The sequence below is a fragment of the Neltuma alba genome, unplaced genomic scaffold, assembly GCF_004799145.2.
Source record: "Neltuma alba isolate B1F8T4 unplaced genomic scaffold, ASM479914v2 tig00010128_pilon, whole genome shotgun sequence".
NCBI lineage: Eukaryota > Viridiplantae > Streptophyta > Magnoliopsida > Fabales > Fabaceae > Neltuma > Neltuma alba.
The window spans coordinates 1,677,109-1,704,884 of record NW_021635079.1 but is presented as its reverse complement, the minus strand read 5'-3'; the positions used below and the strand labels follow the sequence as shown (position 1 = coordinate 1,704,884).

The 27,776-nt window shown below is 32.4% G+C and overlaps 2 long non-coding RNA genes across 2 annotated transcripts; both read left to right on the top strand.

Annotated features, from left to right (window-relative positions):
* The first annotated feature begins 16,247 nt into the window (after positions 1 to 16,247).
* On the top strand, positions 16,248 to 16,709 carry LOC114754289 (uncharacterized). Its single transcript, XR_003741146.1, has 3 exons — positions 16,248 to 16,260; positions 16,362 to 16,488; positions 16,645 to 16,709. It is a non-coding gene; the product is annotated as an uncharacterized LOC114754289 (long non-coding RNA).
* Positions 16,710 to 16,803: 94 nt separating this feature from the next.
* Positions 16,804 to 18,705, top strand: LOC114754288 (uncharacterized). The gene is made up of 3 exons (XR_003741145.1): positions 16,804 to 16,875; positions 16,949 to 17,053; positions 18,612 to 18,705. It is a non-coding gene; the product is annotated as an uncharacterized LOC114754288 (long non-coding RNA).
* Positions 18,706 to 27,776: the final 9,071 nt, after the last annotated feature.

The following is a 27,776-nucleotide window of genomic DNA, read 5'->3' as shown; positions in this document are numbered from 1 at the left end:
TGCTGAGACTCGATTCTGTGCCCAGCATCGATTCGACGGTGAGGGAGGCTCGGAGAAAAGTGAGCCGTCGGATTGTGGGGTTGGAGCAAATTGGGTTTATCCGTTTATGCTTAGTGGCCACGGAATGAACTGAATACGTACAGAGAAGAATGAGGTAGTGAAAGAAAATTAGAATTATTTACAATTCATTTCCAATCCTATTCCTCATTTCAATCCCATTTCCATTCCCTTCAATTTAAGGGTCTGTTTGGGTAACACCCCAAACCATGGTTTGGGGACCCAAACCATGGTTTGGGGATTTAGTCACCCAAACACCCCTTTCAAAAACCAAAACCATAGTTTTGCGTCAAAACCATGGTTTTGACTCCAAAACCATAGTTTTGGAAAAAGCAAAATTTTTTTGCTTTTGAAGAAAAAAGGGAGAGTGTGAGGGCCTATATGATATGTATCTTGTTATTTTTTTTATAAACATATTTTTTATAAATATATTTAATCTTATATTTTATAAATATATATACACATTAATTATTTATTAATTATATTATCTTATGTATTATTAATTATGTTGGTAAAAAACATATTATTAACAATTTTATTCCTTCAAATTAAAATATATCATAAAATCTATTTTTTCTGTAATTATCATATTAACTTATGTCTTTTTTTTAGTAATTTGTATATATAAAAAGTGCTTTTGATAACAACTATCCAAACACTCTCACTTCTCAGAATCACTTTTTTACAAAATCTATTCTTCACAGAATCTATTTTCCCCAGAATCTATTCTCCAGAATCACTTTTCCAAACCACGGTTTGGTTTCATCCAAACACACCCTAAGTCCAACGCTTTTTGAACTTTTTTGTTTTTCTTTTTAACATATGCATTGGATACTATTTATAATTAAAGTGACAAATTTTGAATTTTACGCTGGTGAAAAATTGAATTTATATACTTGTTTCAAGCTTAACTTACCATTTGAATAACTTGATTCCACCAAGACAGATGGATGTTATGGTTTGCCCATTTGTATACCTCCTTCTTATTAATATTTTGCATATGTAAAGGAACTAAGATGTCAAATATTTATTTCATTATATTTTTTATTATTATATTATATTATATTATATTTTATATGCTATAATATAATGACTGGAATATATGATAACATCAATTTTATGTATATAATAATATATTTTACATGACAAGAAAATACAAATAACCTATTCTAATTTCTAAAAACTTGCTTTTCCATCCCGTCATTTATCAAGGGAGGCAAAATTAACCAATTCTAATGTTTTTAGGAAGATTAGCTTCTTCTTTTTTAACCAGGAGGAACATTAGCTTAATTAAACTTATTCTTATTGTTGATTTGTCCTTAAATTGTGTTCTAATTCTCAGAAAAATATTAGATTACAAATTATTTATAATATTTTATGAATATATGTTCGGTCAAGTCCAAGGTTAGCGATCAAACTAAAGTATGCGACAGCGGAATATTACTGAATTTAATTTAATTTGAAGCCTACATATATATGTTTTTGAATTAAACCGATTGTGTATACGTATAAACATCAAAAAGAAATTTAATTTCCTTAACTCAATCATATAAAAGAAGTGAGTAAATTAACAGATTAAGATAAAAATTTGTCTAAAAAGTTTTCACTCACCAACATTAAACAACTGCAAGTTTTTATGGGTTCAAAATCATAGCAAATTTGATTTGCACCAATGGCTTGGATTATAAAGGATCGGAGGGGTGAGATCTCGGTTGATGAGGGTCATTTTCTTTTTTTCAGTTTTTTTCTAATGAAAAGCTGTATTAAGCTGTATTTCAACTAAAGGTAAAACCCCTCAAACAATAAAAAGTCAGGACCCTTCATCAAAATCCACCTCAGGGCATCCCAGAGAAGGATGATTAAAGATACATCAAGAATCTTGTGCACATGTTAAAAACTTCATGAAATGGTAGTTCCAACTAATACATATTATTAGCAAGGATATTTTAAGAAAGACAACACCTATTTATTACAAATAACTAACTTAACTAATTTTTTTAATCTACTCAAATTAGTCAACTGGCTTTTATATTAAGAATCGGAGGTAGTATAAGTAGATTAATAATGTTAGTTAAATTAGTTAATATGACATTACTTTAGGTCCTTAATATAATAGCTAGTTCAGTAATTTGAGTAGATTAAGGAAGTTTGTTAAGTTTAGTTATTTGTAATAAATAGGTGTTATCTTTTCTAAAATACTCTTGCTAATCATATGTATTAGTTAGACCATTTGATGAAACTTTTAACTTGTGTAACTACTACAAGAACTATTTTGAAAAAATGGATAAATATGAGATTAAGTGAATTCAGATATCATATTTATAACCAAATTAAATGTCAAACTAGCTCTCATATTAAGGATCAGAGGTAATATTTTTTTTAAAACATCCTAAGTATCTTCATTAATCTCCCCTCTCATCTACTTGACTATTGTTAGGAGGAATATCAATAGGATTAATTTGAAAAAATTGATAAATATGTTAAACAGATCTTACGTATATGACCAACATTAACTCCTCAATTAGGTCATATATTAAGATCAGAGGAGCATATTCTTTCCAAATTTTTTCTTATTTAATAACTGTTGAAACGCTTATGCCTGATATCGATCATTAATATTGTTACAGCCTTAATAGCGTTTTAGGTGAATAAATATATTTAATAAAACATAGACGAAGTACATATTTTCAAGCAAATGCTGCTCCATATTCGCTTCAGCAAATAATATGAAATCATCAACAAACAAGAGGTGTGATATTTTTGTTCCATGCCTTGCTAGGGAGAATGGCAATCAATTGCCAAACTGACATCATTCTGTATTAGATGGGCTAACCGTTCCACAACTAGCAGAAAGAGGCAGGGGGAGAGAGGGTCTCATAGGCTAATAATCATTCTTCATTAGTAAAAGGCGAAAGAATAGTTCGCTCTGCGCCCATTTCATTAATTTGGTAAGAATACGCCAAATTCGGGGATATAAGTTTTTTTTTTTTTTAAAAGATAGTTTATGAAGGGTAGGCATTTACGGTTTATATAAATTTTAATAATTATTGAAAATATTTCTTTTTTTTTTGTGAAACAAAACAAAACAGTACAAGTGCACTAAGTGTGAGCGCATCCTTTAGCCTCCTTTTTTAGGGTGTGTTTGGATTAATGGTGGCAGGAACTTTTTTTTCAATTTGACATAATTAATTGGATAATATACTTTGTATAATTTATGTAAATATAAAATGAAAAATAATATTAAAAATTAAAAATATTATAAAAACTATTAAAAATATTTTCACTTAAGAGAATATTAAAAAGAAATAAATAAACACTGATTGGGAAGCACAAAGAATATATAGAGAGAAGCATAAGAATAATATAGATATAAGGGCAAAAATATCTTTTAATTTTTAAAAAATTACTTTTACACAAGTTTTAAATGTTTTTACAATCATACTTAAAAAAAACAGTTTTTGACACATAAGTTAAGTCGTACAAGCGTGAACAATCTCAACTAAATGATCAAGGCAATCCGTCTCGACGATGACATGCTTGAAGCCTCTATCCCAGCGGGCTAATTTCAGTCCCCAAATGACACCCCCTTTGAAATTGTTATTGTAAATATTTATTAAATTAATATATAATAATTATGTTTATAAATATTCATTATTAAAAATGAAGATAAAAGAAAGTTATTAAAATTTTAAAGAAACATTTTCAATACTCGAGGTGCCATTATAGCAAATTTTTCTCAATGACTCCCTCATCACATTTTAGTTTCTGCCAAAAAAAAAAACGACCTTTTCATATTAAAACGGATTTCCATTTGTGCTTTGAATTATTAAGTCGGGGATTTGTATTAATTTTGGCTTCCACGAACAAATTAATGAAAATGCCTCTAATCATTGAACAATTTACCGTTTACTTAGGAATGAGATTTGGAATTTGGTCCGTGCTCAATTGCTCATCACAGCAATGAGCATCATAATAAAATCCAAGAGATAAAAAATCTGATTTGAATTGTTCATATTTAAAAATTTTAATAGGTAATCTTTTCAACGATAAATTTATTTTTTTAAAGAAATGTCAATTATGGAATTCTCTTTATTTTAATTTTTGTATTTATTAAAATAAAAAATTGTCTAAAATATAAAAAATACTTAAATTAAATCTGGATATTCAAAATCAAACTAAATGATCTGTTTTTTGGGGGGGGGTGTAAAATGATCAAATTTTGGTTCATTAAAAGAGAAAAATGGGGTGAAGGGTACGGGGAAGTCACTAATATAATAAAGTCAAGAAACGCGTACAAACATAAGCTAGCCTAAAAGATTATCACTATGCTTTATTTTCCGCTGTTAAAAAAAAAAATACAAAAACAAAGATTATCACTCCGCTATCCCACGAGTCCCCGAACACGAAGAGCCAAGGCAACATTGATACAAAGCATTAAAAATGAGAGATAAAAATTATGATTGAGATTGAGAAAATAATATTTAGCATGAAAGATTGCTTGTTACATAAGATTAGATAAACCCATGTATGCCAGATTGAAGAATATCACGATGGAAAGTGGTATTCCCCAATTCTATTTTCACGGATTTGCTTAATCCCATGTAACAAGCAATTACTTATACTAAAGACTTTTTTAATAATTTTTTTTTCAATCACAATCACAATCACAATCCCTATCCCTCATTTTTAATATTTCGTACCAAATAGGATCGTAGGTTTTGAGCCAATTCCGGTGAAACTTGTTGAAATCCCTCTAGCTAGCTTCGAATTGTAGATTCTTTCTATCAATTATGAAAACATAGGTGAATAACCACAAAAACACAAGATAATTAAAATAACCTTATTAACTTCTTTTTTAACTAGAAGCTAGGTTGTTTCACACTCTTCAAGCGAGATAGAAAACCTCTTTCCATCATACTCTGTTCAAGTGGCACATAGGCAAAATCTGAAGGAGATATTCACTACTAGAAAAAAGACTTTTAACGTCGCAAAATAATGGCGGTTAAGCAGAAAAACGACATGGAAAAAAAGACGGTGGCATTTTTGTAAATAAGTTGAAGTGGCTTTTATTTTTCACGGCGGTTTTTAAGAAAACCACCGTGCAAAGTGAGACTTTACCTTCTCCGCTTCAATTTTCTGTCACTTTCATTCTCATTTCATCAGTGTGCTGTGGTCCCCCTCTGTCCCACCACCAGAAAACTGCCATTACCGGCTATTCCCGCCACTACCCCACCGTTTAAACTCCTCCATTGAGCTTGTGGTGTCTTGCTGCCGCCCGCCGTGGTTCGAACGCTCCTCATTTCGCATCATTCTTGCTCGGCTGTGGTCCCCTCTGTCCCACCACCGAAAAACTGCCATTACCGGCCATACCCCCCACTATCCCACCGTTTAAACTCCTCCATTGAGCTTGTGGTGCGTTGCAGCCGTCCGCCGCCATTCGAACGCCCTCATTTCGCATTTGAATCTTCTCTGCTCTGTGAGTATCCTCTTCTTTCATTTTTTTCAATTTTTTTGGTTTGTTGAATGTTTTGACCATGAAAATCTGTTATAAATGAAATGGGTTTGTTAGTTTTACATTGTCGTTGGCTTGTATTGTTCATTTTGCATTTTTTATGTGGTTGAATCGTTGATTGGTGGGTATTGGATGTGAGAAAGCCTTAATTCCTTCTTATATACTGTATTAGAAACATGTTTAAATGTTTGGAGTTGATTAGTTGTGAAGTTTTTAAATTTTTTTATAATTTTTTTATATTTATTTCGATTTTTTGGTATTTTTTTGGTAATAAATATAAGAATTTAGTAATAAATAATCTGTTTGTTATTTTGTGTTTTTTTTCTTCGTTATGAATTTTGATTGAAAGTAACGTGTTGTTTAAATAATCTGTAGAACAATGGATTAGTTGGATGAAAGCTAAGAGAATTAGCAAGGAATATGAGGATGGGATTGAAAAGTTTCTTGAGTTTGCTCAGAAAAATGCCCCTAGTAAAAGAGATGGATTGTACTATTGTCCTTGTGTCAAATGTTTAAACAATAGTCGACGGAGTATTTTTGAGATAAAAGAGCATCTTATCTGTGATGGGATAAATTTGAGGTATACAAATTGGATATGGCATGGAGAAATTAGAAAGATTACACTGTCTGCAAATGAGAAGGTTGTGAATAAAGACTTTGGTGATAGAATTTCGGATATGTTTCGTGATATAAGGTCTGAATCCTCTACACAATTCTCTTCCACCTTTGAAACTTTGTGTAGTGATGTAGAGACACCTTTATACCAGGGGTGCAAAGATGATTACACAAGGTTGACAACCGTATTGAAACTGATGAATTTGAAGGCAAGAAATGGTTGGACCGATGCTAGTTTTACGGAATTGCTTGAATTGCTGAGTGATATTCTTCCAAAGGGAATTCACTTCCGAAACGATTGTATGAGGCAAAAAAGATTTTGTGTCCGATGGGTTTGAAATATGAGAAGATACATGCGTGTCCTAATGACTGCATATTATTCAGAAATGATTATGAAGGGTTGAATAAGTGCCCTAAATGTGGGACTTCAAGATACAAAATGAAGAAAGATGATGGTGATTATAATGAGATGACCAAAGGTTCTCCTTTGAAGGTTCTGTGGTATCTTCCAATAATACCATGATTTAAGCATCTATTTGCTAATGCCACAGATGCAAAGAACTTGAGATGGCATTTTGATGAGAAAATATGTGATGGAAAGCTTCGTCACTCGGCAGATTCTCCTTAATGGAAAACAATAGATCAAAAATTTCCTCAATTTGGTGGCGAGCCAAGAAACCTTCGGCTAGGGCTTTGTACAAATGGAATTAACCCATATGGTAATCTTAGTAGCACACACAGTGCTTGGCGAGTGCTCCTCATAATTTACAACTTGTCTCCTTGGTTATGTATGAAAAGAAAGTATATCATGCTATCTTTGATGATCTCGGGGCCAAAACAACTGGGAAACGATATCGATATGTATTTGGCACCTTTGATTGAGGATTTGAAGAAATTATGGGAGGAAGGTGTTGATGTATTTGATGCATATAAACAAGAGACCTTTAATTTACGTGCCATGATCTTCACCACGATAAATGACTTTCTAGCATATGGAAATTTGTCAGGATACAGTGTTAAGGGGCATAAAGCATGCCTGATATGTGAAGAAGGCACCCACTATATGTAACTTAAACATGGCAGGAAGACAGTATACCTTGGTCACAGAAGGTTTCTTAGTCGGTATCACCCTTACCGTAGATTGAAAAAGGCATTTAATGGCTCACAAGAATATGAAATGGCTCCAAGACCATTAACTGGAGAAGAAGTTTATCAGCGGGTGGAGGGAATTAATGTGGTCTTCGGTAAGAAGAAGAAGACTGCCGGTGAGAGAAATATATGGAAAAAAAGATCTGTCTTTTTTAATCTTCCATATTAGCAAAGTCTTGATGTGAGGCATAGTCTAGATGTGATGCATGTGGAGAAGAATGTATGTGAGAGCCTTCTTGGTACACTTTTGCATATAAGTGGAAAGACTAAAGATGGAATCAATACAAGACGAGACTTAGTCGAAATTGGAATAAGAAATGTCCTTCACCTACAAGAAAGAGATGGTAAGAGGGCTTATTTACATCCAGCTACGCACACATTATCAAAAGAAGAGAAAAGAAGTTTCTGTGGTTTTGTCAATAGTATTAAGGTGCCACAAGGTTATTCTTCTAATTTAAGCAAACTTGTTTCAATGCAAGATTTGAAGATAACGGGAATGAAGTCTCATGATTGTCATGTGTTGATGTAACAATTACTTCCACTTGCTATTCGAGGCATTATGAAAACTGATGTGAGAAATACTATTACAAGATTTTGTATGTTTTTTAGTGCCATTTGCAGTAAAGTCATTGATCCTGCTGAGTTGGATGAATTAGAAAATGAAGGTTATGTGATCCTTTCTCAATTGGAAATGCATTTTCCTCCATCATTTTTTGATATTATGGTCCACTTGATAGCTCATCTTGTGTGAGAGATAAAACTTTGTGGCCCTGTGTGTTTAAGATGGATGTACCCTTTTGAGAGATACATGAAAATCCTAAAAGGGTACTCTAAGAATCCTTATCAGCCTGAGGCATCAATTGTTGAGAGATATGTAGCTGAGGAGGCAGTTGAGTTTTGTAATGCATATCTTGATAGGGTAAAGGCAGTTGGTCTTCCTCAATCTTGACATGATCAGGGGAGAAGAAGCAAGGGAACACGGGGTGTCATAGTGAGGTCTATGTCAAGAGAAGTTGTAATGCAGGCACATCTATACATTTTAAACAACACGGATGAAGTTTTGCCTTACTTAAATGCTCACAAGAATATGCTGAGGAACTTGAATCCAAGACAGAGTGATATGCAATTAGCTAATGAACATAATAAGTCATTTGCAGAGTGGTTCAAGCGAGAAGTGTTAACAGATGGCAATCCTTCTAAGACAATACAGAGGCTAGCTGCAGGGCCTTCTTTTGAGGTTTTGTGTTGGGGTGGATATGATATAAATGGTTATTCTTTTTACACAAAAACCCAAGACGATAAGAGTACTATGCAAAATAGTGGGGTGATAGTAGTAGCGGAAGCGATGCATTTTGCTAGTTCTAAAGATAAAAACCCAATGTTGGTGGCAATGTCCTATTATGGAATAATAGAAGAGATATGGGAGATTAGTTATACCAAGTTTAAAGTTCCCGTCTTCAAATGTAAGTAGGTTAATAGTAATGCTGTGCAAGTGAATGAAGAATTTGGATTTGTTTCCGTCGATCTTGAGAGGTTTGGATATGGAGACGAGCCATTTATTTTGGCAAGTCAAGCAAAACAAGTGTTCTTCGTTCTCGATCTAGCAAAAAAAAAATTGTCTATCGTGCTTCAAGGTAAAATGCAAGGAGTTGGTGGAGATGATAGTGACTTAGAGCTTAATCTTGATGAAACCCCGCCTTTCACAGCTACTCAACCTAAAGCAGTTGAATTAGATTTGGTAGATGATGACTATGCTGTTAGAGATGATCATTGTGAAGGAATTTGGGAGGATAATCGTTGTAAGCCTTAAATGAATTATTTGATATTTTGTTTTGCTAAATATACTTAATAATATAATGTTTTATATTAACTTGATATTTCTTATTCTTATATTTATTAATTCGTTGTTGTTTAAACAGGAAATGGACGGATCCGGTCAACAGGGTTCTGGTGACGACAGCTCTTTTACTAGCCGCAGAAAGGGTAGAGGGCCAACCCGTATGAGGCATTTAGCTTTACGTGATGAGAGCACACAGCCTATGAGGATTACAGTGGAGTTTGATGATGATCTGAAGTCTATAGGAAAGGCTGGGGTTCAATTTACTAGTTTTGTAGGTTATGTCGCATGCAGTAAGATTGGCATTGACATTCCTAGCTGGAAGAAGGTGGACAAAGATTTGAGAGACTGTCTGTTTAAGCAACTTGATGAACGGTGGAGGGATTTTAAGGCCACGCTTACAAAACATTATATTCGTGGAAAAATAAAGGGTGAGCATCCTAAGAAACGATATTCATTTATTAGTGACGAGGCATGGGAGAGTTTTGTGAAGCAACGTGAAGACCCTGCATTTCAGGTTTGGTTTCTTCAAACTTAATTTTTAATCAGGTCATATTTTATTTAACTAAACTAACTTTGTCGAATTTGTTTCATTGTCAGGCATTGAGTCAGAAGAACAAACAAATATCTGAGCAGAATGTATACCCACATACCATGTCTCGCACAAGGTATGGTGGGTTGGAAAGAAGTATGATGGAGGAACGGATGAAGAATGCACAGATGGCTGCTGCTTCAGATCCTACTGGCTACATTCCACCTATTGAGCGTCCTTCTCGCCAAGAAAAATGGAAGGCGGCGAGGATTAAAAAGGGTCAATACGTTACTCCATAGTCTGTTGCTGTTGCTGAGAGGATTGTAAGTAATATTTAAGAATTATGCTTCATTAATTGTTTTTTTTCAATTATCTTAAATTGAATTTGTTGCTTTAAATACAGGATACACTTGAGGAGCAATTATCTCAAGGTACATTCATCCCTCAAGGACGGATGGATATCTTGGCCACTGCTATTGGAAAGGCTAACCATCCCGGAAGAGTCAGAGGGACCCCTAAAGGGATTGGTATTAAAGAATTTTTTGGCTCTGCTTCATGAAAAAGCACTAGATCATCCTCTGCTAACATGGTATCTAAAGAGGAGCTCGACCAACGACTACAGGAAGAAACAGAGAGAGTTCGAGCTGAACTAAGTCAACAACACATGGCAGAGATGCAAAAGATGCGTGACGAATTTGATGCCAAGTTTCAACAGACTTTGATGATGATGGGTACGAGCGGATTCTAGATGCCCCGAGTATCTGAACCTTCCCAGGTAATAATCACACATCCTTTTAAATCTTTTAAAGATTCATTTGATCCATTTAAACTTATTTAATATTCCTTAACTAATTTCATATTATGTTTCAGGGTTCACCTGTGATAAAAAGCGAAAAGGGCAGTAATAATTAGACACAGCAACTGACAGTGTTTGACCCTGACCCTAGCCCTGACCCTATCGAAGACAATGGGATGTCGTGTTCTCTCTATGTGGATTATGAAAATTCACCTGTTTATGTTGCTAGTGGTCGAGCATTCATGGGCACAACGATTCACGGCAACAAAATTCCAAGCAATCAAGCAAGGGTGACAGTGGAGAGAATTGTTCGTGGTCAGGGGGGTACACCAGTGCCCAATCCTACTGATGAGGTTCGACTCTTGGCCCAAGCTAAAGGACATTTCATTTTGTGGCTAAAGAGACTTATTATAAAGCCAATTGTGAAGAAGGCAGCAGCGAAGAAGGCCACAACGAGCGCATCATCAGATCCTGTACTCTTGCCTCTTCCTGGTGATGTTACGCTTATGTATTCCAGTTTGGAGGTTCTTCATTCCATGGTGCCAAACATGGATAAGCCTGTGACTTTCAAGATGCCATTGGGGATTGTGGGTTCAGATATAACATACGACTTCACCATTGACAAGAGGGACCTTGTTTAGTTCCTCAATTTTGAGGAGCTTGATATAGTCTTCATGTAGCTCGCTACTTTGTAAGTTACAATATCATTTTCTTATTACATATTATACTTCATGCATGTCCTAATGTTTTTTACTTGAACAACAGGCACTTTAATCAAATCTGTCGAAACAGAGGACTTGAAGAAACATATGGCTTTATGTGTCCTCAAAGGGTGCAGAAAGAATTTAATATTGTGGAAGCAAGGTCAATCTACATTATGACCACAATGACTCAGACCAGAAAGCCAATATATTTTGCACCTTACGTGGAAGGGTAAGTGTATTATTGTATTTGAGATATACAAGTTGTATGTGTCGGGTTATAATTAACATGGTTTGCCTTTTGCAGTTATCATTGGACTCTAATTGTTTGTGCCCTTTTTGACAATAAAGTTTATTGGTTCGATTCACTCTGTGGAAGTCCATTAGAAGAAACCAAAGATGTCATCGACACGTTAGTTTTTATTTATATATTTATTACTTGTGGAGTTTATAAAAGCATGCTCTAATATCATTTTCTCTTATACTATTGATAGGGCTTTTCATACTTCTAATGTTATGGTGATTAAACAAAATAGACAAGCACCAACATGGATTCTTCCAAAGGTATATGTTGTTTTGAACTAACTTTTAAACATTTTTGGATGAATTAAAGTTAATGTTTATAATCAATAATGTCTAATATTAAATTTTATATCTTATTTTTTTAGTATCGTTGTCAACAAGGACAGGTTGAGTGTGGATATTATGTCATCCGCTACATGAATGACATAATTGAGACAGGAACGACTGAGAAATTAGACGAGGTAAAGATGAGTTACGTTGCATAACGTTCTTCAATTTATTTCACATTTTTGACTAAGTTTACTATGTTATTTTTGATTAACAGATATTTCAAAATACTGCTCCATATCTCATGGAGGACATCAACTTGATGAGGGACACTTTGTCAACAACATTGGTACAAACTATTGAAATTTAGCTTTCAAATAGTTAGGTCATTTCTCAAAAAATTCATTGTTAGATGTTTTCTCTCGGTTCCCTCTTATATGTACATGTTCATGATTTCTATTGTACAGAGAAGTAGTTACTTCTATTTCAGAATTGTTGGTCCTAGCCAATACGTGTTCCCTGGTCTTAATTAACCCCTTAGTTCTATTGGTCGGTTTTCCTATTTCGCATTGTGTAAAAGAAATTTCAATGCTGTATATAGATTAACTAGCTAATTGATCTTGTTCTGCGTATTCTGCACTGCCTACATTTATTTGGAACTGTAAACTGCAGGGTGGTAAAATCAAAAATCAAGCAGAATTTTTAAAAATTTTTTTTTTAACGACAGTTATATTTATAACCGCCGTTAAAAGTGTTTTCCATGGCGGTTAAGACAAAAAACCGCCGTTGAAAGTTAAATTTCAACGGCGATTTTTTGTTTAACCGCCGTGGAAATATTAATTTCCACGGCAGTTTACTAAGAACCGTCGTGGAAAATTGAGTTTCCACGGCGGTTAAATAAAAAACCGCAGTGGAAAATCAATTTTCCACGACGGTTCTAAACCGTCGTGTTTTCTTTACTTTTCAACGTTGACTTTATCAATTTCGTCTTCAAAACCGCCGCGAAAAGCCACTATTAACCGTCGTGAAAAGCCTTTTTTCTGGTAGTGATTATTTCTGACAAACATGTTTAGAGATGTGTTGAGCGACATTTCATTTTAGTTTTTTCCTATATTAATTTAGATTCACGCGTGTGGTTTGTATGAGCGTGTAGTAACAAAGGTAATCAATATATATATATATATATATATATATATGGAGAGATAGAGAGAAAGAGAGAGCAAGACCTACTTTTTAGAAAACAGAAGTTAAAACAATAATGGAACACTTATTGGGATCTCTTCACAATAAAAAAAATAGTTTGGTTCGCTTATAGTTAAAACATAATTACATTGCTATTAGTCCTATTTTTTCTCATTCATTTCCTAATATCACAATCACTATAGATTTGAATGAATTTTACTGATGATTTTGATACTAATATTATGATTATTAATTTTAGTTATTAAAGAATCATAAAGATTAAAATTCTTAATCTTGTTGTACTTGTTATTGTTACAATCAAACTATTGTTATATTTTCTTATATTTTGTTATTAACTATTATTAATTAATATTTTTGTATTTTGTTATTTTTAATTAAATTATATTATTTTAATATGATCAATTTGATCCCGAGTTGACCCTAATCTGACTCACAAATCTTTGAGCCACGATCCTGAGTTGACTCTGGTGTGACTCACTAATCCAGAGTTTAGCGCCTAGTCCAGTGTTTTGTTCCCTCCCTATAACTCACACGCATGAGAAACACTATATCTATTCGTTGATGATATCCCCATAATATTATATTGTTTCCAAATTTTTTCTTATTTAATAACTTTTGAAACGCTTAATGCTTAAGATCGATCATTGATATTGTTACGGCCTTACACGCATTTTAGGTGAATAAATATTATCGATAAATATATTTAATAAAATATAGACGAAGTACATATTTTCAATCAAATGTTGCTATATATACCCAATAAAAATATTTCAATTAAGGTAGTAAGTAATGTTTTCAACATTTTAAGGTTTTATATATATATATATATATATATATTGCATTTTTATATATGTGTGTCCTAATGTACACAACATGTATATTTATCTAATTAATTTCTTACATTATATATGCAGGGCTATTCCACGAGAAGAAGGCTTTCAAGAACTCATTATAATATTAGGCGCTGTTGTTGGATGGCACTTCCCAAATGTATCACCTTTTCATGAGCATTCAACAATTCTATGGATATGTATAATATGCGTATGCATCTATGTCTTTACATCAGATGTTATCTCAGGTTCTGGTGCCTGTGTGGCACTAATATCACTGCCACTTCGACATGATCTTAAGTTACATCTCTTCATCGCCTATGGGACATCATTGGTCATGTACTTGGGCCATAAACAGTTATGAGATATGTGGAAGAGGGCAGTATCATATTTGAAGACCAAGTGGAATGCAATTACTGAAGACAACCATGATTCTGCAAACACCACACAAGTCTAAACTCTATGGTCCCATTTGATATGAAGCATTAAAATAAGGGATAGGGACTAGGATTGCAATTAAAAAAAATTACTAAAATAGTTTTTTAGCATAATTAATTGCTTGTTATATGGGATTAGGCAAACCCATAAAAGTAAAATTGGAGAATACCAATTTCCCCCACGGTATTTTTCAATCCCACATACATGAGTTTGTTTAATCCTATGTAACAAGCAATCTTTCATGCTAAATACTATTTTCTCAATCTAAATCACAATCTATGTCCCTAATTTTCGATGCTTAGTACCAAACGGTACCTATATCTCCTCTTTGTCAGAAAGTTAGTTTGCAGATATAGTAAGTTTTCTCAGATCGTTTCTCTAGGTTTTCATTGCAATGTCATATGGTAGTATAAATCATTATGAGTGAGAATGTTTTGTTCATATAATAAATGTGAGCAAGGAGGTGCTCTGCTATGAGATACTAAAAATAAAGGTTTATATGTTTGGAACAAGGCCTCAATTAGGAGATTCTTGTCATAGGATGCAGGATCAGTACCAGAAACTGGAAGAAGATAGTGTTTTACGTTTGAAATATTTGAATTTTACGAAAAGAGATAAGTGTCGATGTATATATATATTTTTTGGGACAGAGTTGATATATACTTTTTTTGTTGAAATTCAAATTTTTATGTTTATTCTTTTTCTATCATCTTTTTTTAAATACGATGCTCATGCATGCACATTTCCCAGTTCCCATACACTACAAAAAAACATTGAATCACCGACAGAATTACTGACAGAATCAATTCCGTCGCAAAAATCCGCCGAAAAACTATGGGAAATTTCGTCAGAAATATTACTGACGGAATTTGCCACGGAATTCAGTCGGAAATTCCGTCGGTAAAATAATTTTCCGATGGAATTAGCCATGAAAAAATTCTGTCGGTAATTTCCATCGCAATTCCGTGGCAAATTCCGTCGCTAAATTTACTCACGGAAGTTTGGACGGATTTTCAATGGAAATTATTGACGGAATGTTGTCCGTGGCTAATTCCGTCAGAAAAGTGAATTTCTTTTCTCCAAAATTTTATATCTTTATTCTTATAATAAAATGCAGTGATTCTATTTTTTGTGAGGTGAAAGACTACATTATGTAAGAAAAAAACAAATAAAAATTTCGTAAAGGAACATAGTGAAATTCTAGAAGTGTGGGTGAATCATAATAATTCAATCTATGCATTTGATTGCCTTAAGTATGAAAAAGTAAAAATTACTTTTTGAGTTATTGGTTGATTGTGACTATTTCAAATTAACTGAATATTATTGATCATAATATAGAAGAATAAATGTTAGAGACAAAATTGAATTTTAATTTACTAATCTTGAGATAATATCATATGAAGAATATGATGGGTGCAAAGCAAATATTTACATGGAATCATGTATAACAATATTGCTAACTTATTAGTATTTAGTTTCATAAAACTGTAAAGAAAAACAAAATTCTCCTACCAAATATTTAACATATAGTTTGAGAATTTAGACTCAACAATTTTGATTAAAAAATTATAAGTCTTGTTAATCAAACAAAATGCTTGATGATTTGATTGTACATGATAGTAATTTATAGCAATCCTTGTTAAAATGTGAGAGATGTATGAATCCTAAGCATCATCTTTTGTAATTTATTCATGACAACATTATTCTTCTTTTTTACTCCACAACTTCATGTAATTAGATATTGTCAATAGTATATTATATATAAATATATTATCTATTTTTAAAAATAGATGGACATTTTTAAACTAAAAAATATCAAATCATTTCAAAGGATACTAAAAAATAATTAAACTGGTATTTGATAGATCATAATTTAGAAAATTAATATTAACAACTGTTTACAAATAATACAATTAGAAAGTTCTACTATAACATAAAAAACATATATTTAACGAATTATCCCTAGTATAAGTTGAACACATTGATCTCAGTTGGAATATATATATCCTGAGAAGAAAACGTAAGTCACCATTAAGTTTATATTATTTCACATCTTCATTTATTTTATTAATGTCATTCTAACAACATTTATAATGATATTTTGTATAAAATTGTTATTAGGTTTAATCCTGCTGTTGCTACTGTGCGAAATATTCTTCATGTTATTCAAGAGAAATTTGACCATCCATGTTCCAGCTGGAAAGCGACACGACCTGAATATAAGAAAATGTGGTTTGATGAATGGGCGGTAAATCTTATCTGTAATTGTATTTGTTTTATGTCTTCAAATTTTTCCTCTCAACATGTTTAATTTATATTTTTCTTTTGTTTCTCATTTATGCAGCGAAAATATAAATGGTGTCCACAATATGTTCATGCTATTAAGAAAATTTGGAATGCAAAGTGTGCAGAAATTTTAAGAAATACAATGCACACTGTTAGGCAAGACTTATATCAAAAACAAATTAGGGTTAAGTGGATTTCACGTCAAGTGATGACCAAGCTAGAGAGAATATGGGCATCAGAAGATTATAAGGCTAAGTGTGAGATTGCTAAGGCTAATCGAGCTTCAACTACAGGAGTCACTCAACACAAAGGTGGAAGTATTCCTAATACTAAGCATAAGAGGAGACTGGTAAGAATTTATCTTCAAATTAAATTGTTATTTGTTTAATGTATGTATAATACATCTTCGTAAATAATTGCAGGCTTTGGAGTTAGGAAGAGACCCTTCTATGTTTGAATTGTTCAAGAGGACACATTTAAATGACAAAACTGGAAAATTTGCAGACCAGCAAGCGGAATTAGCTCATGTGAGTATATGTTTCTAATATTTGACATATTATTGGATCATTGAAATTGTGCTGACGGCCTAACTAGTTGTAGTGTGAGCCTTATTGAATGTTAAACATAAAAAATCAAGGCCTGACTAAGTTTCACAATGAAATGTTAAATCTGACCCCAAAATTATATTATCTTCGGTTTGACTCTCACTTGGATCTTCCACTCTTAAAACTAAGGTTATTGTCATATTGTTTTTTTTTCCCCGACCTGGAAGACTATTATTGCCTTCTTACTATGCTCTTTTTGACAACGTTACATGTCACTTCCACTATTTTTTTCACATAAAACCAAAAAGTAGTTTCTTTCATATCAGATACATTTATAAAATCCACATAGTATTATTTGCCTTTTAAAAGTCCCCTTGTTTTGGACTGTGACACTACAGGCTAATTTTCTATTTATTACGGTTTCGTATATTAATAAAAGTTGAATATAGGCATATATTTTGCATGGAATGTGAGGTAACTCATTATATATATCCCTGCATCTCTTTGACGAGTTGTTTTTTTCTTGAGAAAAGTATTTATGATTCTATGTATATAAGTCACTGAGTAGGTCATTTCTTAAAATTTTTTTTAAAAAATATTATCCCTAGTATAAGTTGAACACATCGATCTCAGTTGGAATATATATATATATATATATATTTCCCCGATCCACTTCTGATCATTAGGCAATATTCTACCACGCGGGATAGACCATATAGGTTTATATTTATAGTTCTATACCTAAACCTCTCTAATAAGTATATTGCCAAAAACTTGACTTCTTTAACCAAGTAAAAAAAAAAAATGAAGTGTTTTTACTTTGTGTATTGACTCTTGGATATTGTGTTGCAAAGGCACCGATATTGGGGTAATGGTTACATAGAAAAAGAGGAAATGCAAAAGTGGTACCTATATATTAACTATATATTAATGTCCAATAACGTCGGGAGCAGTGTGTCAAACTCACGCAATGTATTTTATATATATATATATATGCATATTCTATTATTTTTTATATATATAAATGCATATTCTATCTTTATATCAAATGTTTGGTGGATATAGCCTTAAAGAATAAGTTCTAAGCTTGAGAAAACCCAAGCTTTGAGTGAAGAGAGTCTTGAAGTTTGATACGGTGTTCTTTTTTCAATACTATTAAATAGTTCTTCTGGATTTTAAATATAGTCTTTAGGATTTTTTATTTTCAGTTTTCTAAAAAATCATTTAATGAAGGTACAATATCTTTCCTTTCGTTTCAAAACTTCCATGTTCAATTCTCTTCCCACTGTCCATTCATTTGGCCCTCACACCCAATTACTTATAGGAACTTCCTATACCGTGTTTTTTTTTTGGGGATAGAATTGGTGAATATGTCATCATATGCTGGAAATTAATGAATTATGGTATCTTTTTTTATCCTTAGTGCAATTTTATCTTTGGACTTGACTTGATCTGGTTGTTGTTGGGATTAAGTTGAGAAGAATCTTACCTTCCATAACATGCACTTATCATATACTCTTGTTGTCTTTTTGTTTTATAGGATGAGTTCATGAGAAGAAAGGCAGAACTAAGTTCTGAAAGAGGCTCTCCAAGCGTGCAATCTAATCAGGAAGAATTTAACATATGGTTAGATGTTATAGATGGCAAGAACAAGAAGGGCCGCATCTATGGATTTGGTTCTGAGGTTGATGATGATATTTGTACCCAGACATCTTCTCCTTCCATTAACAACACAAGTATGAATGCCAATGTTGAAACTAAATTGCGCATGAGGATAATGGAGCTTACACAGGAGAATCAGCAAATTAAATAGGAGCATCAAGAGATGAGAGAAAATTATAACAAAATCATATCTGCATTGGAAGGAAAGGGAATCAGACTATCTGAGCCCTCTAGCAGCAATATAAATTTAGGAAATGATAGTTGATAGTTGTTATTATTATTTCTAGCTTTTACTTTACACTTGACACTTGACATTTGACATTTGAAGAATCTTGGATGTGTGAAAGACTATATATATATATATATATATATATATAATTATAGCATGTTTGATTTTTTGACAAATTCAATTGTCTTTCATTCCCTCTTAAAAAACAATTGATCAAATTAAAATAGCACAAAATAAAAAAAAATTTGACGAAAAGCAATTTTGCCACGGAAGTTGTGACGGAATATTCCATGGTAAATTCATGGCTGATCAGCCACGGAATATTCTGTCCAAAATTTCATGGCTGATTAGCCACGGAATATTCCGTGGCAAATTCCGTGGCTGATCAGTCACGGAATATTCCGTCACAAATTTTGTGACGGAGAAACCCGTCCAAATTCCGTCGGTATTTTTCGACAGAAATTCCGTCAGAAATTACCGACGGAATTGGCAATTTCGTCGCAAATTGATTTAGTGACTGAAAATTTTTTGACAGAATGCATTCCGTCTGTAATTCTTGTCCGTCGCAACTCCATCAGCAATTCTGTCAGTAATTTTGGCTTCCGTGGGTAATTCCGTCAGTAAATCAGTGTTTTTTTGTAGTGATATTCTCTCATTCTTATATTAGAATTTGAAAACAGAGAGATGGCATGTGGAGCCAAGAGTGGAGAAGGATGGTATCCTGACACTACATAACACAAAAACCCAATTTCTTTTGCAGATTATCATATGGTAACATAGAACGGAAACAGATAACAGGCACACGCCACAACAAATATAAATAAATAATATAAGAATTTAAAAGGCGTTTGGTGAATCAACACTAGAGTCACCATGTTTTTGAAACTGAGTTATTGTAATAAGTCCGCATTAGGTAGCCTTACAAGTGTTGTGCAGTTTATAAACATTTTTTTTCTAATAGACTAGTGTTTTGAAATTGAGTTGTAAACTTGTAAATACTAATTAAAAGTTACAGACCAATTGCAATTACAACGTCTATTATCCAGAGAGAAACCCATGACTAACAGAAAGGATTCTCCCTCCCGACAAACTAATCTTTTAGATTAGGCTCTGTTTTGAGTTTGTGCTCACCACAGTTTCATTTTCTTAAATAATAGAACTTAATATTTCTAAGAATTAAAAAACAAAATTAGAAAGTATAGCGCTCATGAATCATGAAGCTGTAATGTAATGTGACGAAAGGCCCAGAAAGACACAAATTAAATATGAAACAGGAAGAAAGAACATAAATCAGGGACGTGGACAGAAACCTGCATTTTCCACTTCATGTGATAGATCGGCCATCAGTTCTTCACGGCGGATCTGCATATCCTGAGGGTTTTGGTGTGAGAATATGAGAAATGGAACTCCAAATGGTTCAACTAAATAAACTCTGCATTTATTTATTCCGAGGATATGAGAGCCACATGTTCTTAGATATCCTTTCTATTCTTACACTGTTTGAAGAAAGCCAAAGCGTACGATGGGGTAGACTTTTCAACGTGCACAAAGTCAGTGCGTTCAAAATGATAATATTGATGATGAATAAGATTATTAAAAATATATTTAATTTGTTCAAAAGATAATTAAATAACGAAGTTTAAGTAAACATGCTTAAAAATTTTGAACTTAAAAAAGATTGATTTTTTGTAAAAATGTTGGCTACCTAATATATTTGTTTTAAAAGATTACTAAATGATATTTTTGTTAGGAATGGTAGTTTTGCCTGAAAAGTTGCGTTATATTAAATGAGTTACATGTTATTAATAAGGTACAAAAAATTAGACCAGACATTAAACCAGTTAAAAGTTAGACTGAAGTCAATCCAGTAATTATTAAAATAATATAATTTAATTAAAATATATAAATATTCATATTTACATATGGAAACAATTTAATCTTACTTAAACTGTCTCCACATTCTCTATATATATAAATTCTTTCTTCTTTTCATTTCTCTCTGTTTTTTTTTTTTTAACTCCTTCATGTGTCACGTGATCCACTCTTATGTTTTCTATTTCTTTTCTTGTTTTTTACTCTCTCCCTTACTTTATAGGTTAAGTGTTTAGCTTAGAGGCTGAAGGCCACAATGATAGGCTTTTCTTCTTGCCTTAACTTTTCGGTTTCCAGAATCCAGCAGTGTCCCTCTTCGTCTTCATTTATGCGTGTGACCCATTCTGATAGCTTCTATGATTTCTCCCTACGTAGATCTGGTTGGCTCTGAGCAAAAGAGAACAACGATGAAGGAATAAATATGGTGGAGCAACAATAACTGTCTTTTTCCCCTCCTCCTTGCCTTGGTCTCCTTCGTCCTTCAGATCTAACTCCCTTCCTCCGTCCTCCTCCTCTCCTTTCTTTTTTGGGGAAAAATATAAGCAACACAAAATAACCAGCCAAACCAGCAAGTTACCACGGTTTTCATCGGGTTTTCTTTGGTTCAAGGCAAGTTATACTGGGTTGGTCTTCCCCCGGCTCAGGAGATGAATCAAACCGTACAACTGGTTAGTTCATAAATTTTTGGTCTGAATCGGCCCCCCCGGTTTTTTGGTCCATGGTTATTATGGACAGGTGGATAAAATTTAAATTTTAAAATCAATGTGCATGCATGAGATAACTTCTGATTTCAAAAGAAGTTTTGGGCATATTCTTAAAATAAAGATAATTTCTCTTTAATTTAGTATAAGAGAACTACTGAAACTAGTTACCTTATTTTATGAAAAGTAAGCTATTCATAACTTTCAAATGATGTTTTTCAAATTCATCTTCGGGAATTCATGGGCATTATTACGTTGCATAAGATCCAAATATTTTTTTGAACCAAAACTTTTTTTTAGTTGAACTTGAACCAAAAGAATAATTGACAAAAAAATAAATTACTTCAAAACATTTATATTTATTGTTTTTTTTAAACTAATTGGACTGATTTATAAACTGATATATAATCTAATGATACATATAAGTATCTTAAAAAAATTATGTGACATATAATTCTGGTGATTGTCTCAACTATTCTGATGATTCATATGTTATATAATTAAGTAATTTAGTAATTTTTTTATTAGTAGTTAACCGAACAAGATAAAACATAGTCTGTTGCATTGGGTTAGCGGGTCTAGTGTGGCGGGCCCATCTTCATAAATAGCAGTCAATGCGTACGTCATGATGTAATTAAGATTCCAAACCCCAGTTCATCTTTTGAATCGAAATAAATATTCTAATGTGACATTTTATTTTGGTTATCCTCTTCCACCCCCAATTGAAAATGCCAAAGTTAGTTAATTGATTAATTATTATTCTTCTGATTCTTAATATAACAACTATTTAACTAATTTAATTATATTAAAAGAATTAAATAAGTTAGTTAATTATAAGAAATATTTTTTCTATCCTAAATATGAAACTCGTTATTACAAAACGAGTTTCATATTTAGAACAAAAAGTATGATATGTTTCTTTTTAAAACGCGATAATCATTTTTAAAAAATTGATAAATATGATAAATAAGTTTATATTTAAAATTAAGATTAATTCAATAATTAGGTCATGTTTTTAAGGATAAGAAGAATATTTAATCTGTAACTTACTTCATTAAAAGAACCGAATGTCTTCTGATGCGGGTACAATATTTAGATGTCAAAATAGAAAGCAGCTAACGAGGGACGTCCTTAATTAGCAGCACCAAATTAATCAGATTGTTTCCGTATCCACTAATTGATGTCCTTTCTTCCATGAATTCACCAACCAGAAGCAGAGTCAGGGTGACTAACTTTAAAATTCATTTAAAAAATTTAGAATCATTGAATCAAACCTAAATGGTAATTACGTTTTTTGGCCGAAAAAGATATTTATTCATATTAATAAACGAAAAAACCGTTCAGGCATCACCCGTTACAAGAGGAATTAACCCAGTTCTGTCATTGCTAACCAAAATCTTAAAAAGAGAGCCTTAAATGGTACAACCTAAAAGGAAAAAAAAACAAAATATTATTTTTAAAATAATAAGATAAGTTATTAAAATTATTAATCATTATCCATGACTTTGATTCAAATAATACTCCTCCAGTTATGATGGAGTTGATATTGATCTTATATATAAAACTTACTTCATACGTTTTTTAAATTTTTTCAAATTAACTTTACTAATATTTTCTAACATAATCAAGTAGGAGATGTACGGAGGAAATTAGGAAGATGTTTAGAGTATTTTAAAAAAATATATATCTTATTATTTAATTTAATTAATATTTTTAATCTACTCAAATTAATTAGTTGGGTCTTACATTAAAAATTATTTTGCATTAAAATAAAGGTTCAAAAGACGAAAAAGCACGTGGACGCAAAACAGAGCAGGGTCAAAGTGTATACATTCAAAACATACAAACAAACAGACCAGGGTCCAGGCATAGTTTTTCAAAAGCGATTGAAACGTGGACCTCTCATTTCTTTTTTCTTTTTCTTTTTTCTTTTTTTGATCTGGCCATTATTCTTGTTACGAAAGAAAGGTCTTTGCAGGGAAAAATACAAACTCTGTTTTGTTTTCTTTGGATTATCTAGTCTAGAATATTAATTAATATTATCTTCACTCATTAATATAAGATCTATATAACTAATTTAAAATTTTTCAAATTTAAGTGACTTCTTGAACTTTTTGAAATTCAAGTGTCATTTTTTGAAATATTCCCAAAATGAAAAAGAATTAAATTAATGTGCAATAACTAAGTTTTACTCTCAAATTTATGCTGATCTCAGATCTGCCCTCTTGATTTACTATCTAACCTTAATTAATGTCTATTAGTTTAATTTCTGTTGACGCCTTTTAAGACCTCTGTTTGTATAATATTTATGTTTAATAGCATTTTGTCATTTCATTTAAAAAAACTAAGTTTTACTGACTATGGGTTCTGTGTACAGTAGTTAATTTACGGAAAAGTACAAGGAGGTGGAGTGGATAATAAAATATTCCTTCCGTTCTTTTTTATAAGTAACCTTAAATTAAATTACATATATCAAAAATTTAGTTAAAATTAATTAAAAATAGTAGATACATAAAAATTTCTACCAAAAAATAAATGTATAAAAATTGAAATTTTTTTTCAAAATACACTTAGTCATTGGGGGAGGGTATAAGAAAGAGAAAAAATTATTATAATAAAAAAATTATAAAAAAGAGAGAATGTGTAATGGAGATAGACTATATAAAAGTATAATTTTCAAAATATTTATTATCTAGAAAATGATATTTTGATAAAAAAATATATTATCTATTAAAATAAGCTTTTGATAGGAAAAAAAATTTGCTATAAAAATTTAAGACAATTAAAAATATTGCTTATATTTAGAGATAAAAAGGAAATGATAGTTGTCAGTTATCTACTTCTATTATGAAATCTCGTGTTACCCGAATCAGGCAAAACGGGTCTGGCAGGTTGGGCTTATGTGAATTCTTATACCGTGGGTTGTCCAGCTCTTATCCGCTCTCCCAGACAATCCTCAGTCCGCCCCATCCTCTCTGGCTGTAACCCTTCTTTCGTCTGGCATCATCTCTAGTCTTTCTCCCACCAAGCAATTCTTTCGGGAACTATGGCCACGGCCCTCTTCTTCTGGCATCATCTATGGTCTTTCCCCCATGAAGCAATTCTTTCGGGAACTACGACCATCTTTGTGATGCATGGATCTTTCAGTGTTGTCCCTGGTCCTCCCCCTAACCAAGCGCTCCTCTCCTGCTTTGTGAAAGATTTCATACGCGACTCCTATTTTCTCCATGCTCAAAATCTTCAAGCTGCACCCTATCCACAAATATGGATCTTTCAGCATCGTCCTTGGTCCTCTCCATGCTCGTAGATTTAACTATGTCACGACTGATGCTAATGAGCTTTCCGATCTTCGAGGAGGAGCCCCATATCTATTGCTGCGGCTGTTATATATATCATAACTCAACTTTCAGATGATAAGAAACCTCTAAAGGGTTTGTTATTCTATTTAGAGTGGAAGTTTAGTTCTGAAGGCATTTAGTACAAAGCATTGATGGACTCTATTGTTTATGAAAATTATCTGTTGAATTTCATATGCAGTTACGAAAAGATTTAAATTTTGGATCGAATTAGTTTTACATTTAGATAATAAACGGTTTTCATCTTTATCTTTATCTGGGCACTCTGAGCTTATGGCCGTGCAGTTTCTATAAATGTATTTGATTTGGTGGCAGATATATCAGTTGCCACCGGAGTTGCAGAAGGAACCATCAAGAACTCCTACAAGGATCTTTATCCACATGTTTCGAAAATAATACTAGCCTAGTATGCTAAAGAGGAGGATCTCAAGAATCTTTGCAGCCCTTGAATTGTAGAGCAACACAATAGCGGCCTAATTTAGATGCTAACGCAGCGTTTTTTTTTTTATGTACTGAACTGTTTTGCATAAAACGAAGGTACAATTTTATTTTATTTTTTTATCTAATAATTAATATATTACTATGGCTCTCCAGTTTCCTCCATTATGTGTTTTGTCTAGCCGTTAAATTGCGATGAATGCTTGCGGCTAATTATTTCCTCCTTAAATACATAAGATAGACGTCCACAATAATGTCATCCGATTTACTTGCTCAATTATTATCTCATTTACTGAACAGTTATAAGACATTCATTTCATCATGTTTTAATTTAAATGCCACAACCTCTACTTGACAATGCACTATTGTTAACCTCTTTCAGCATTAGGCACATTTTCCCCTCACTTCAAATTCTCTCAACCTTTTAGCTGTTATTTTATATTTGCATCAGCATTAGGTATGTTCTCCCCTTATTTCAAGTTCTCTCATAACCTTTTAGCTGTTATTTTATATTTGTATTTACATTAGAACTACTGATTTGAGAATTGATGATTTGTAGTTGAATGAATTGAATTGATTTCATTTTATATCAGGTTGCTATGCACATTTCCTCACTTGAAGTTCTATCATAACCTTTTATTTATTATTGTGAATTTTGAATTGATAAGAATACACTTCTTCTGCCAGCCTCTTCCCACATATATCTATTTAGATTTGATTGTTACAGATCATGATTCTGGTTGTTGAAATTTGCTTGTCATCCAAAATATTTAATCTTATTCATTATTAATAAGAATGTGAAAGCATTTTGAATTGAATTTTGATTGGTTGATTTTTACAGATTATGATTCTGGTTGTTGAATTACACTTTTTAAAAAGTTTAATAGAATTTTTGATCATTTAAAAGTAGTGATGTCTATTGAAATAAAAATCTATTGAAAGTACATGAAAATTTTAAATTAAATGTGGGCCATCCAAAATCCATTTGGATGTACGAATTCCATATATGAACTAAGGGATGCTACGTTTAATATTTACAAGCTACAGTTTCGGCTAATGTCAAGAACAAAGTAACGGGAATTCAAATGTTAGGGTATGCCTAGTCCAAACTCCAATGTTATCAAACCAAATCAATTCTCCTAGATTTACTTCATGGTTTGAACTGTAATGATTGCAAATCCGTATTGTTGAAATTGTCAGGAAAATGGGAAGATCTAATCTTGAAACATTTTGGCCTGTCCCTATATTGAATTAGTTATCTTCAATTTCTGTGAGTCATGACGTTCTAGTAGGATTTGATGGAGGAATTTCTGGAAGCATTAGATAATGCATTGTGGCTGCATATTATGAATTTACAATCATCACCTTTGATATCAATACATTTATTGTGCCCGCCTCCTCCTACATGTATCTATCTAGATTTCATTTTTATAGATTATGATTTTGGTTGCTGGGGTTTGGTTGTCATCCAAGATATTAAATCTTATTCATTATTAGTGTGAATGTGAAACAGTTTTGCATTGAATTTTGATCTGGATTTGGATTGAACTTTAAATCAAATGAGTCTAATTTCTTTGTGCTTCAAATGAAAAAAGATCCAGAAGGCTGATTTTCTTCATTTTGCCAATCTGGAGGCAGTCATTTCCTGAAATGCTAATGTTTAAAGACGGTGTTCATGCATAGAGAAGGGATCAAAGTAACTCCTAATTTTAGGATTTGCTAACGCAGTGAATTTTTGGAGGGTATTAAATAGATTAGGATTTTATACAAGTTGCAATAAAGCGCATTACAGATGTGGAATGAAACTAGATTGGGTGAAACAGAACATAAGATTAGAAAATTAGAAAGTCAGCTGCTTCTGATTCAATTCACTGGTGTTTTCTTTCTTTTTTTCTTTTTCTCGGTGACCAACTAATTTTTAGGTATATTGGCATTTTAAAGGACGATGTCTCAACTAGAATAATTTGGAGATTCTCGATCGGTCTCAGCCTCATGTTAGTTGACTTTAAAAACCAATACCGCAATACTTCATCTTGAGGTGAATCTTACTGTTAAAAATATGCAAGCTGATGGTACTCATAGGACACAAGAATTTCATGCTAGCTTTCTTCTATTCTGTTGATCCTTTGATTCATACTTTACTTGCTCCCATTATGAAGTTTGATTATCTGCAGAGATTCCAACTGGTTTTCATACCATTAGCCTCCAGAAAAAAAACCACCTTTTGGTACATTTGATATATTGAAGCCTTAGGATACCATGCAAACTGAAATAAAATAACCATGAAGCTACTAATAATTATGCAAAAATCATACATTATTAGTATGTAAAACTGTGAATTGAACGGTTAACAAGGATTTGACAAGTATTCAAAATTCTGTGATGGGTCTCCTTTATTGCCATCTCCCAATCTAAGCCTTTGACACTTTGCTTGTCTGTTTATTTTA